Here is a 12842-nt window from a genome sequence, read left to right as displayed (position 1 = left end):
TAGCTCAGCAGATCCCATCCCCATGGAGCCCAGCAAGCTGAGATCCACTGGCTTGAAATTCTCACTGCTAGCACAGCAGTGTGAAGTAGACCTGGGATGCTGGAGCGTGGTGGTGGGAGGGGTGTCCACCATTACTGAGGCTTGAGTAGGCAGTTTTCCCCTCACAGTGTAAACAAAACCACCCGGAACTTCAAACTGGGTGGAGCCCACTGCAACTTGGCAAAGCTGCTATAGCGAGACTGCCTCTCTAGATTCCTCTCTGGGCAGGGCATCTCTGAAAGAAAGGCAGCAGCCTCAGTCAGGGGTTTATACATAAAACTCCCATCTCCCTGGGACAGAGAACCTGGAGGAAGGGGTGGCTGTGGATGCAGCTTCAGCAGACTTAAACGTTACTGCCTGCTGGCTCTGAAGAGAGTAGCAGATCTCCCAGCACAGCGCTCATCCTCTGCTAAAGGACAGACTGCCTCCTCAAGTGGGTCCCTGACCCCTGTGCCTCCTGATTGGGAGACACCTCCCAGCAGGGGTCGACAGACACCTCATACAGGAGAGCTCTGGCTGGCAATCTGGTGGGTGCCCTGCTAGGATGAAGCTTACAGAGGAAGGAACAGGCAGCAATCTTTGCTGAACTGCAGAGTCTGCTAGTGATACCCAGGGCAAACAGGGTCTGGAGTGGACTTCCAGCAAACTCCAGCAGACCTGCAGCAGAGGGGCCTGTTAGAAGGAAAACTAACAGAAAGGAACAGCATCAACATCAGCAAAAAAGGACATCCACACAAAAACCCCATCTGAAGGTCACCAACATCAAAGACCAAAGGTAGATAAATCCATGAAGATGAGGAAAAACCAGCCCAAAAAGGCTGAAAATTCCAAAAATCAGAATGCTTCTTCTCCAAAAGATCACAACTCCTCGCCAGCAAGGGAATAAAATTGGATGGAGAATGAGTTTGACAAACTGACAGAAGTAGGCTTCAGGATGTGGGTAATAAGAAACTCCTCAGAGCTAATGGAGCATGTTCTAACCCAATGCAAGAAAGCTAAGAACCTTGAAAAGAGGTTAGAGGAATTGCTATCTAGAATAACCAGCTTAGAGAAGAACACAAATGACCTAATGGAGCTGAAAAAAACACAGCATGAGAACTGCGTGAAGCATACACAAGTATCAGTAGCCAAATCAATCAAGCAGAAGAAAGGATATCAGAGATTGAAGATCAACTTAATGAAATAAAGCATGAATACAAGATTAGAGAATAAAGAATGAAAAGGAATGAACAAAGCCTCCAAGAAATATGGGACTTTGTGAAAAGACCAAACCTACATTTGATTGGTGTACCTGAAAGTGACGAGGAGAATGGAACCAAGTTGGAAAACACTCTTCAGGATATTATCCAGGAGAACTTCCCCAACTTAGCAAGACAGGTCAACATTAAAATTAGGAAATACAGAGAACAGCACAAAGATACTCCTCAAGAAGAGCAACCCCAAGACACATAATTGTCAGATTCACCAAGGTTGAAATGAAGGAAAAAATGTTAAAGGCAGCCAAAGAGAAAGGTCAGGTTACCCACAAAGGGAAGCCCATCAGATTAAAAGCAGATCTCTCTGCTGAAACCCTATGAGCCAGAAGAGAGTGGGGGCCAATATTCAACATTTCTAAAGAATTTTCAAACCAGAATTTCATAGCCAGCCAAACTAAGCTTCATAAGCGAAGAAGAAATAAAATCCTTTACAGACCACCAAATGCTGAGAGATTGTGTCACCACCAGGCCTGCCTTACAGGAGCTCCTGAAGGAAGCACTAAACATGGAAAGGAACAACTAGTCCCAGCCACTGCAAAAACATGTCAAATTGTAAAGACAATCAATGCTAGGAAGAAACTGCCTCAACTAACAGGCAAAATAACCAGCTAGCATCATAATGACAGGATCATATTCACACATAACAATATTAACCTTAAATGTAAATGGGCTAAATGCTCCAATTAAAAGACACAGACTGGCAAACTGGATAAAGAGTCAAGACCCATTGGTGTGCTGTATTCAGGAGATCCATCTCACATGAAGAGACATGACAGGCTCAAAATAAAGGGATGGAGGAATATTTACCAAGCAAATGGAAAGCTAAAAAAGGCAGGGGTTGCAATCCTACTCTGATAAAACAGACTTTAAACCAACAAAGATCAAAAGAGACAAAGAAGGACATTACTCTGGTAAAGGGATCAATTCAACAAGGAGAGCTAACTATCCTGAAAATATATGTACTCAATACAGGAGCATCCAGATTCATAAAGCAAGTTCTTAGAGAGCTATGAAGAGACTTAGATGCCCACACAATAATAGTGGGATACTTTAACACCCTACTGTCAATATTAGATCAAAAAGACAGAAAATTAACAAGGATATTCAGGACTTGAATTCAGGCTCTGGATCAAGCAGACCTAAGAGACATCTACAGAACTCTCTACCCCAAATCAACAGAATATATCTTCTTCTCAGCACCACATCGCACTTATTCTAAAATTGCCCACATAAATGGAAGTAAACACTCCTTACCAAATGCAAAAGAATGGAAATCATAACAGTCTCTCAGACTACAGTGCAATCAAATTAGAACTCAGGATTAAGAAACTCACTAAAAACTGCACAACTTCATGGAAACTGAACAACCTGCTCCTGAATGATTACTACATAAACAACAAAATTAAGGCAGAAATAAGTAAGTTATTTGAAACCAATGAGAACAAAGACACAAAGTGCCAGAATCTCTGGGACACAGCTAAAGCAGTGTTTAGAGGGAAATTTGTAGCACTAAATGCCTACAAGAGGAAGCGGGAAAGATCTAAAATTGACACCTTAATATCACAATTAAAAGAACTAAAGAAGTGAGAGCAAACAAATTCAAAAGCTAGCAGAAGACAAGAAATAACTAAGACCAGAGAAGAACTGAAGGAGACAGAGACACGAAAATGAAAAATCCTTAAAAAAAACCCAGTGAATCCAGGAGATGGGTTTTTGAAAAGATTAACAAAGTAGATAGACCACTAGCCAGACTAATAAAGAAGGGAGAGAAGAATCAAATAGACACAATAAAAAATGATAAAGGCGATATCACCACTAATCCCACAGAAATACAAACTACTATCACAGAATACTATAAACATCTCTATGAAAATAAACTAGAAAATCTAGAAGAAATGCATAAATTCCTGGACACATACACCCTCCCAAGACAAAACCAGGAAGAAGTCAAATTCCTGAATAGACCAATAACAAGTTCTGAAATTAAGGCAGTAATTAATAGCCTACCAACCAAAAAGAAAACCCAGGACCAGACAGATTCATAGCCGAATTCTACCAGAGATACAAAGAGGAGCCGGCACCACTCTTTCTGAAACTATCCAAAACAATAGAAAAAGAGGGAAATCTTCCCTAACTCGTTTTATGAGGCCAGCATCATCCTGATACCAAAACCTGGCAGACACACAACAAAAAAGAAAATTTCAGACCAATATCCCTGATGAACGTTGATGCAAAAATCATCAATAAAATACTGGCAAACCAAATCCAGCAGCACATCAAAAAGCTTATCCACCACAATCAAGTCAGCTTCATCCTTGAGATGCAAGCCTGGATCAACATATGCAAATTAATAAATGTAATCCATTACATAAACAGAACCAATGACAAACCACATGATTATCTCAATAGATGCAGAAAAGGTCTTTAACAAAATTCAACACCCCTTCATGCTAAAAACTCTTGATAAACTAGGTATCGATGGAATGTATCTCAAAACAATACGAGCTATTTATGACAAACCCACAGCCAATATCATACTGAATGGGCAAAAGTTGAAAGCATTTCCTTTGAAAACTAGCCCAAGACAGGGATGCCCTTTCTCATCATTGCTATTAAACACAGTAGTGGAAGTTCTGGCCAGGGCAATCAGGCAAGAGAAAGATATAAAGAGTATTCAAATAGGAAGAGAGGAAGTCAAATTGTGTCTCTTTGCAGATGACATGATTTTATATTTAGAAAACCCCATCCTCTCAGTCCAAAACCTCCTTAAGCTGATAAGCAACTTCAGTGAAGTCTCAAGATACAAAATCAATGTGCAAAAATAAGAGGCATTCCTATACACCAATAATAGACAAACAGAGAGCCCAAACATGGCTGAATTCCCATTCACAATTGCTACAAAGGGAGTAAAACAGCTAGGAATACAACTTACAAGGGATGTGAAGGTCCCCTTCAAGGAGAACTACAAACCACTGCTCAATGAAATCAGAGAGGACACAAATGGAAAGACACTCCATGCTCATGGATAGGAAGAATCAGTATCATGAAAATGGCCATACTGACCAAAGTAATTTATAGATTCAGTGCTATCCCCAACAAGCTAACATTGACTTTCTTCACAAAATTTGAAAAAACTACTTTAAATTTCATATGAAACCAAAAAAGAGCCTGTATAACCAAGACAATCCTAAGCAAAAAGAACAAGGCTGGAGGTATCAGACTAGCTGACTTCAAACTATACTACAAGGCTACAGTAGCCAAAATAGCATGGTACTGGTACCAAAATAGATATATAGACCAATGGAGCAGAACAGTGGCCTCAGAAATAACACCACATATCTACCATCTGATCTTTTACAAACCTAACAAAAACAAGCAATGGGAAAAGGATTCCCTATTTAATAAATGGTGTTCGGGAAACTGGCTAGCCATATACAGAAAACTGAAAGTGGACCCCTTCCTTACACCTTATACAAAAATTAACTGAAGATAGATTAAAGACTTAAACGTAAGACTGAAAACCAGAAAAACCCTGAGGAAAAACTAGGCAATACCATTCAGGACATAGGCATGGGCAAAGACTTCATGGCTAAAACACCAAAAGCAATGGCAACAAAAGCCAAAATTGACAAATTGGATCTAATTAAAGACCTTCTGCAGAGCAAAAGAAACTATCATCAGAGTGAACAGGCAACCTACAGAATGGGGGAAAATTTCTGCAATTTATCCATCTGACAAAGGGCTAATATTCAGAATCTACACGGAACTTAAACAAATTTACAAAAAAACAAACAACCCCATCAAAAAGTAGGCAAAAGATATGAACAGACACTTCTCAAAAGAAGACATTTATGTGGCCAACAAACATATGAAAAAAAGCTCATCATCACTGGTCATGAGAGAAATGCAAATCAAAACAACAATGAGATACCATCTCATGCCAGTTAGAATGGTGACCATTAAGAAGTCAGGAAACAACAGATGCTGGAGAGGTTGTGGAGAAATAGGAAAGCTTTTACACTGTTGGTGGGAGTGTAAATTAATTCAACCACTGTAGAAGACAGTGTGGTGATTCCTCAAAGATCTAGAACCAGAAATACCATTTGATCCATCCATCCCATTCCTGGGTATATGCCCAAAGGATTATAAATAATTGTACCATAAAGACACATGCACACGTATGTTTATTGCAGCACTAATCACAACAGTAAATATTTGGAGCCAACCCAAATGTCCATCAATGAGAGACTGGATAAAGAAAATGTGGCACATATACACCATGGAATACTATACAGCCATAAAAAATTTAGGATGATTTCATGTCCTTTGCAGTGACATGGATGAAGCTGGAAACAATCATTCTCAGCAAACTAACACAAGAACAGAAAGCCAAACACTGCATGTTCTCTTGTAAGTGGGAGTTGAACAATGAGAACACATGGACGCAGGAAGGGGAATGTCACACACCAGGACCTATTGGGGGTGGGAAGTAGGGGAGGGATAACATTAGAAGAAATACCTAATGTAGATGATGGGTTGATAGGTGCAGAAAACCACCATGGTGCTTGTATACCTATGTAACAAACCTGCACGTTCTGCACATGTATCCCAGAACTTAAAGTATAATAAAAAATTAGAAATAAAAAAAAATTAAAAAGCATGGTTTATTTAAATATCATGCATTGAAAAGATAAGATGAAGAGTCTAGGAAACAGTATTGTACAATTATTCTTGATGTATACGTAACTGAATCTGGATGATGATACTATGAGAATAAATTTTTATGACAAGTGATATGAAAAGTTTTTGAGAGAGATTTATTAGAAGTGAAAGCTTAAATATAACCTAAAAATAAAAATTTTGAAATATCTCAGCAAAAATCCTATAGAGAATGAGAGCTGGGAGAAGAAAAGCTTGTAAACCTTGTTAGCGTGTTTTAATAAAATAATTTGGTAAAACAGGGCAGACAAAATTATTATTTAATTCTGATATAATAAAAGAGGAATACAGATTTTTGTATTTTCAATAGATTTTTCTATATCTTTACTATTTTTTTAAACTACAAATGGATTTTTTTTCCCAACAGAGTTTGTGCTATAATGTCTCATAATAGCTATAATGTGCTATAATGTCTCAAACTCTTTTCCATTTTCTTTCTTTGCTAGCTTGGTCAAGTTTCCCTTTATTTTCTCATTCTTATTTAACTTATTCTATTAATTCAGAAGTTCTACTTTGCTTTTCCAGTTTGCTAGTGTTTGCATTCCCATTCTGAAAAATCTCTGTATTTTTCTTTTATTATATCAGAAGAATCTCTGTAGTTCAGGTGAATTTATACTACCGTCTTTATACTACCTATATAAAATCGTCTTTATACTACCTATATAAAAATATGGAAGGATGTCTAGAGGCATGCTTCTACTTCAGATTACCAAAATGATGATGACTACTGTGTAGTGCTGGGATCAGTCCACTGGCACTACACTTAAATCCTTTATAGCACTGATAGTGTTTGCCTTCCGTTTTTCAGGATTCACCTCCAATTTCCAGATCAAAACAGAATGTGCCTTTGTATACACTTCAAAGAAAACAAAGATGCTTGACAACAGGAAATATAAAATGAAATCAGGTATTTTCCAAAAAACAAAACGATACTAGAATTGATTTTTTTAAACGTATGTCAATCATTCAAATAAAGTGAACTACAATGGAGAAAATATTTGAACCCCTCAATTCTAACTTTTTACTGAGTCTAGAAAATAATAGATACTACTGAAAAGTTCTAGTTGGTAACCACAAAAGACATCCCATACAAACACAGAAAAATTTTAAGCAAAGAAATGAGAATGAATACACTGAGGACTATCCCCAGTTAGCACGTGTGAGATGGTGTTTAGGGTGAACAACCAGACTGATGAGAAGACATCAGTTGGCTGCAGGCTTCAATGCAGTGAACTCAGGGAGCAATGTGAGAGGTGCTGTCTCTGGGAGATGCTGATTCAAAGGCCAAGATTTGGGTGGAAAAAGAGATGCCCATAAGAGGAAAATTATATGAGGTCTAGAGAGGTAGGTGGTAGCCATCATCCCCAGTAGATCTTGCCTTAAAGAGGAAAAATGATTTTTGTTCTTAGAGTATTAAAGGCACAGAACAGGACTCTATACTTCTAGAAAAGATACCACTGTGTCCTAAATTCAAGAATTTTGCAATTCTTCCAAAGAAGACTTGTAGCCTTGTTGGCTGTCAAGTGTAGGAGGAGAAAACAAAAAAACAACAAAAATCTTTACTACACAACCCATACTCTCTAGCCCAGAAAGTTATTCTCTTTGCCATGAGAAGTGGTTGAATCTAGGTGGAGGAGGAGGTAGGGGGAGTAGGAGAGAAACTGGCTAACACAACCTTTTAAAATGTGAAGATAAGGCTTTCTACCAAAAAAGAAAATAGAAAAAAAGAAAAACCCATAAAACCTATAACTGTGGATTTAAAAAAATTTCAACAAAGATAACTATTCATTTAATCATCGTTTTATGTAGAAAGCTACTTATTTTTGAAAGAGCTAATTACCTTATACTGGTTTAGCATTTTTACAACTGCAAAATATAAAGCTGTATTCATTTCAGATGTTTTGTGAGTCATTAAACAAAAATGTTTTCTAGAAGAAAGAAGATGGAAGCAGAACACCTAAAGTAGAAGATATATTACCATCCTTAAGGGCGTAACTATCTTCCCACTCAGTGCTGTACAGCAGTGAACTAAAGCAAAAGTTCACTGTGACCTGTTGAAGGTAGGGAAGTGATTCATTAAAAACAAGAATCATATGCAATGAAGAAATCAAATAACTCAAACATAATTGTTATAATCAAAACATAGGCACCGGAGCAGATAAGAACAAACTGCTCCTAACAAAATCTATGTCATGACATGCCAAAACATATTTATGACCTCTATTATTCTACTGTAAGATTTTATTAAATATTTTTAAAGCTTTCTAATATTCTCTCATGTTTTATCTTTTGTTATTCAAATGTTCTCAGACATGAGAATTCTATGTCAGAAATGAGAATTCTCAACCATATTGAGATATTGGTATAAAAACAGACACAAAGACCAATGGAACAGAATAGAGAACCCAGAAATAAAGTCGTGCATTAACAGTCAACTCATTTTTGACCAAGGTGCCATGGACTTACGGGGAAAGGGCAATCTGTTCAATAAATGCTGCTGGGAAAACTGGCTACCTATATGCAGAAAATGGAACTAGATCACTATCTCTCACCACATACAAAAATAAAATCAAAATGGATTAAAGACTTAAGTGTAAGACCTGGAACTACAAAACTACTACAAGAAAACTTTGGGGAACTGCTTTAAAACAGTTGAGCAAATATTTTTGTAGTAGGACCTCAAGGCATAGGCAATCAAGGCAAAAATTGACAAATGGAATTTCATCAAGCTAAAAAGCTTCTGCACAGCAAAGGAAATAACAAAGTGAAGAGACAACTTAAAGAATGAGAGAAAATATTTGAAAACTATTCATCTGACAAGTTTAATAATCAGAATATATAAAGAACTCAACTCAATAGCAAAAAAACCCAAGTAATCCCATTTAAAAGTGGGCAAAATATCTGAACAGAAATTTCTCAAAAGAAGCCATACAAATGCCAACAGATATATGAAAAAATGCTCAACATCACTGATCATTGGGGAAATGCAGATCAAACCCACAATAAGATATCATCTCACCCCAATTAAAATGGCTGTTACTAAAAAGACAAAAAATAAATGCTGGTGAGGATATGGAGAAAAAGAAATGCTCATACACTGTTGGTAGTAATCTAAATTAGTACCGTAACTATGGAAAACAGTATGGAGGTTCCTAAAACTAAAAACAGAACTACCGTGTGATGCAGCAATCCTACTACTGGGTATATAGCTGAAAGAAAGAAAACTGATATATGGAAGAAATATCTGCATTCACATGTTTACTGCAGCACTATTCATAACTGTCATTTACCCCTCCTGTGTGGAGATCTTGGTGCAGGGGGGCCCTCTTTATTCCATGCCAAAGTAGATCTCCAGGCATCTGGAGCACCCACTCTCCTGAATCAGGAGCTTAGGATGCCCCTCATGCAGAGAATCTGGAGTTAAAGAGGCTTCCTAGCTTCATGTCTATGTCCAACTCTGGGTGCTTGGGGGCCACCTACTGATTCTTCCTTGGGACTGGTGCTTGTGCCTGCCATCAGGGGACCTGCAGGTGGACCTGCTGGGTCCAAACCTGCCCTTTGTGGCTCCCATCTCCCTGGGGCTGAGCAGGGAGTGCCGACTACCGTGCATTCTACGAATCAGTATCAGCCCATTGCCTGAGTCAATGGAGAGCTTTCGCTAGTAAACAACGATCAAGTATATATCCAGCCACATTGGTCACAGCCTGCTCTTACCTATAAGTGCCGCCTATGGGCTTGTGGGATGACCCGCAGAGCCCAGTATAAAACCTGATGAAAGAAGTACATAGGGCTGTAGAATCAAAGTGAAAAGACCCTACCCAGCATTCTGTAGAGGCACAACCCCTAGAAAAAGGGGAAAAGGGAAACAAAAAAATTATTATTAAAATAATAACAATACCATTATAGGGAAAGAAAAAAAAAAGAAAAACTCCTACTCACATGAAAATAATTACAAAAATTTGAAGTGCCAGTGTCTCCAGATGAGAAGAAACCAGTGCAAGAATTCTGGCATAATGAAAATCCTGATTGTAGTGACATCACCAAGGGATTGCACTAGCCCTCCATCAATGGTCCCTAACCCAGATGGAAACTCAGAAATGACAGATAAATAATTCAAAGCATGGATTGCAAGGAAGTTCACTGTAATCCAAGACAAGGTTGAAAACCAACACAAACTTCTAAAGCAATCTAGGAAATTAAGAAAGAAATGAACATCTTAAAAAAAATCAATAGTAGCTTCTGGAGTTGAAAAACTCACTTAAAGCTTTCAATTATATTTTGAAATTCCTTATCAATAGACTGGATCAAGCAGAAGAAAAAATTTTAAAGCTTGAAGGCTGGTCTTGTGAACTAACCCAATCTGATAAAAATAAAGAAAAAAATTATTTTAAATGAGCTGATTTTGAGACATATAAGACTATATAAAGCAACAAAACCTATGAACTATTGGCATTCCTGAGAGAGTAGGAGAAAAAGCAAACAAACTGGAAAATATATTTGAGGGAATAATTCAAGAAAACTTTCCTAATCTTGCTAGATAGGTAGAAATCCAGAGAACACCTGTGAGATACCATAAAAATGAACATCACTGGCTGGGCGTGGTGGCTTACGTCTGTAATCCCAGCCTTTGGGAGGCTGAGGCAGGTGGATCATGAGGTCAGTAGTTCAAGACCAGCCTGGCCAAGATGGTGAAACCCCGTCTCTACTAAAAAATACAAAAAATTAGCCAGGCAAGGTGGCAGGCACCTGTAATTTCAGCTACTCGGGAGGCTGAGGCAGGAGAATCCATTGAACTTGGAGGGCAGAGGTTGCAGTGAGCCGAGATCTCACCACTGCACTTCAGCCTGGGTGACAGAGTGAGACTCTGTCTCAAAACAAAACAAAACAAAACAACAACAACAAAAAAATCACCAAGGTATATAGTCACCAGACTGTTCAAGGGCAACATTACAGAAAAAAAAATCTTAAAGGCAGCCAGAGAAAAACGCAGATCACATACAAAGGGAACCTCATCAGGATAATAACAGATTTCTCAGCAGAGGGTTGCAAGCTAGGAGAGACTGGGGGCCTATTTTCAGCGTTCTTAAAAGAAATTCCAACCCATAATTTCACATACTGCCAAACTATGGTTCATAAGTGCAGGACAAATAAAATCTTTTCCAGGTAATCAAGTGCTAAAGGAATTTGTTACCACTAGACCATCCTTATAAGAGATCTTTACACGGGAGTTCTAAACATGGAAACAAAAGAACCATACTTGCTTCCACATAAACACACTTAAGCACATAGCCTGCACACCCTACAAAGCAAAAACACAATAGAAACAACAAAGCAAACAGCTAACAACTAAACAAGGGATCAAAACCTCACATATAAAAATTAACCTTGAACATAAATGGTCTAAATGCCTGATATGGTTTGGCTCTGTGTCCTCACTCAAATCTCATGTTGAATTTTAATTCTTAATGTTTGGGGGGACCTGATGGGAGGTGATTGGATCATAGGGGCAGATTTCTCCCATGCTGTTTTTGTGATAATGAGTGAGTTCTCAGGAGATCTGATGGTTTAAAAGTGGTAGCACTTCCCCTGTCATTCCCTCTCTCTCTCCTGCTCTGCCATGGTGAGATGTGCTTGCTTCCCATTTGCCTTCCACCATGATTGTAAGTTTCCCGAGACCTCCTAGCTATGTTTCCTCTTAAGCCTGCAGAAATGAGTCAAAGGTCTTTTCTTCATAAATTACCAAGTCTCAGGTAGTTCTTTATAACAGTATGAGAATGAGCTAATACAAAAATTGGGACTGGGAGAGTAGAACACTGTTTAAAAAGATACCTGAAAATGTGGGAGTGATTTTGAACTGAGTAATGGGCAGAGGTTGGAACAGTTTGCAGGGCTCAGAAGACAGAAAGATATGGGAATGTTTGGAACTTCCTAGAGACTTGTTGAATAGTTGTGACCAAAATGCTGATAGTGACATAGACAATGACTCCAGACTGAGGTAGTCTCAGATGGAGTGAGGAACTTATTGGGAACTGGAGTAAAGGTCACTCTTGCTATGCTTTAGCAGAAAGACTGGTGGCATTTTGCTCCTGACCTAGAGATCTGTGAAGCTTTGAACTTCAGAGAGATGATTTGGGGTATATGGTGGAAGAAATTTCTAAGCAGCAAAGCATTCAAGATGTATGTGACCTGGCTGTTTCTAAACATGTATGCTTATATGCATGAAAAAAGAGATTATCTGAACCTGGAACTTACATTTAAAAGTGAAGCACAGAAAAAAAAAAAAAAAAAAAAAAAAATTCAGCCTGGCCATGTGTTAGAAAAGAAAAAAAAAATTTCCTGGGGAGAAATTCAGGCCTGTTGCAGAAATTTGCATTATTAAAGAGGAGTCAAATGTTAACAGTCCAGACAATGGGGAAAATGTCTCAGGGCATCAGAGACCTTCACAGCAGCCCCTCCCATCACAGGCACAGAGTCCTAGGAGGGATTAATGGTTTTGTGGGCCAGGCCTAGGGCTTAGCTACTCTGTGCAGCCTTGGGACATGGTGCCCTGCATTCCAGCTGCTCCAGCTCCAGCTGTTGCTAAAAGGGGCCAAGGTACAGCTTGGGCCAGGGCTTCAGAGGATACAAACCCAAAGCCCTGGTGGCTTCCACATGGTATTAGGCCTGTGAGTATGTGGAAGGCAAGAGTTGAGGTTTGGAAACCTCCATCTAGATTTCAGAGGATGTATGGAAATGCCTGGATATCCAGGCAGAAATCTGCTTCAGGGGCGGAGACCTCATGGAGAACCTCTACTAGGGCAGTGTGAAGGGGAAATGTGGGGTTGGAGC

The 12842-nt window shown here is 38.8% G+C and overlaps 1 protein-coding gene across 3 annotated transcripts in view; it reads right to left on the bottom strand.

Annotated features, from left to right (window-relative positions):
• The window catches only part of PGR (progesterone receptor), a 98535-nt gene that overhangs the window by 39836 nt on the left and 45857 nt on the right, over positions 1–12842 (bottom strand).

This window comes from Papio anubis, chromosome 12, assembly GCF_008728515.1.
Source record: "Papio anubis isolate 15944 chromosome 12, Panubis1.0, whole genome shotgun sequence".
NCBI classification, from domain to species: domain Eukaryota; kingdom Metazoa; phylum Chordata; class Mammalia; order Primates; family Cercopithecidae; genus Papio; species Papio anubis.
This window is presented reverse-complemented; position numbering and strand designations above follow the sequence as displayed.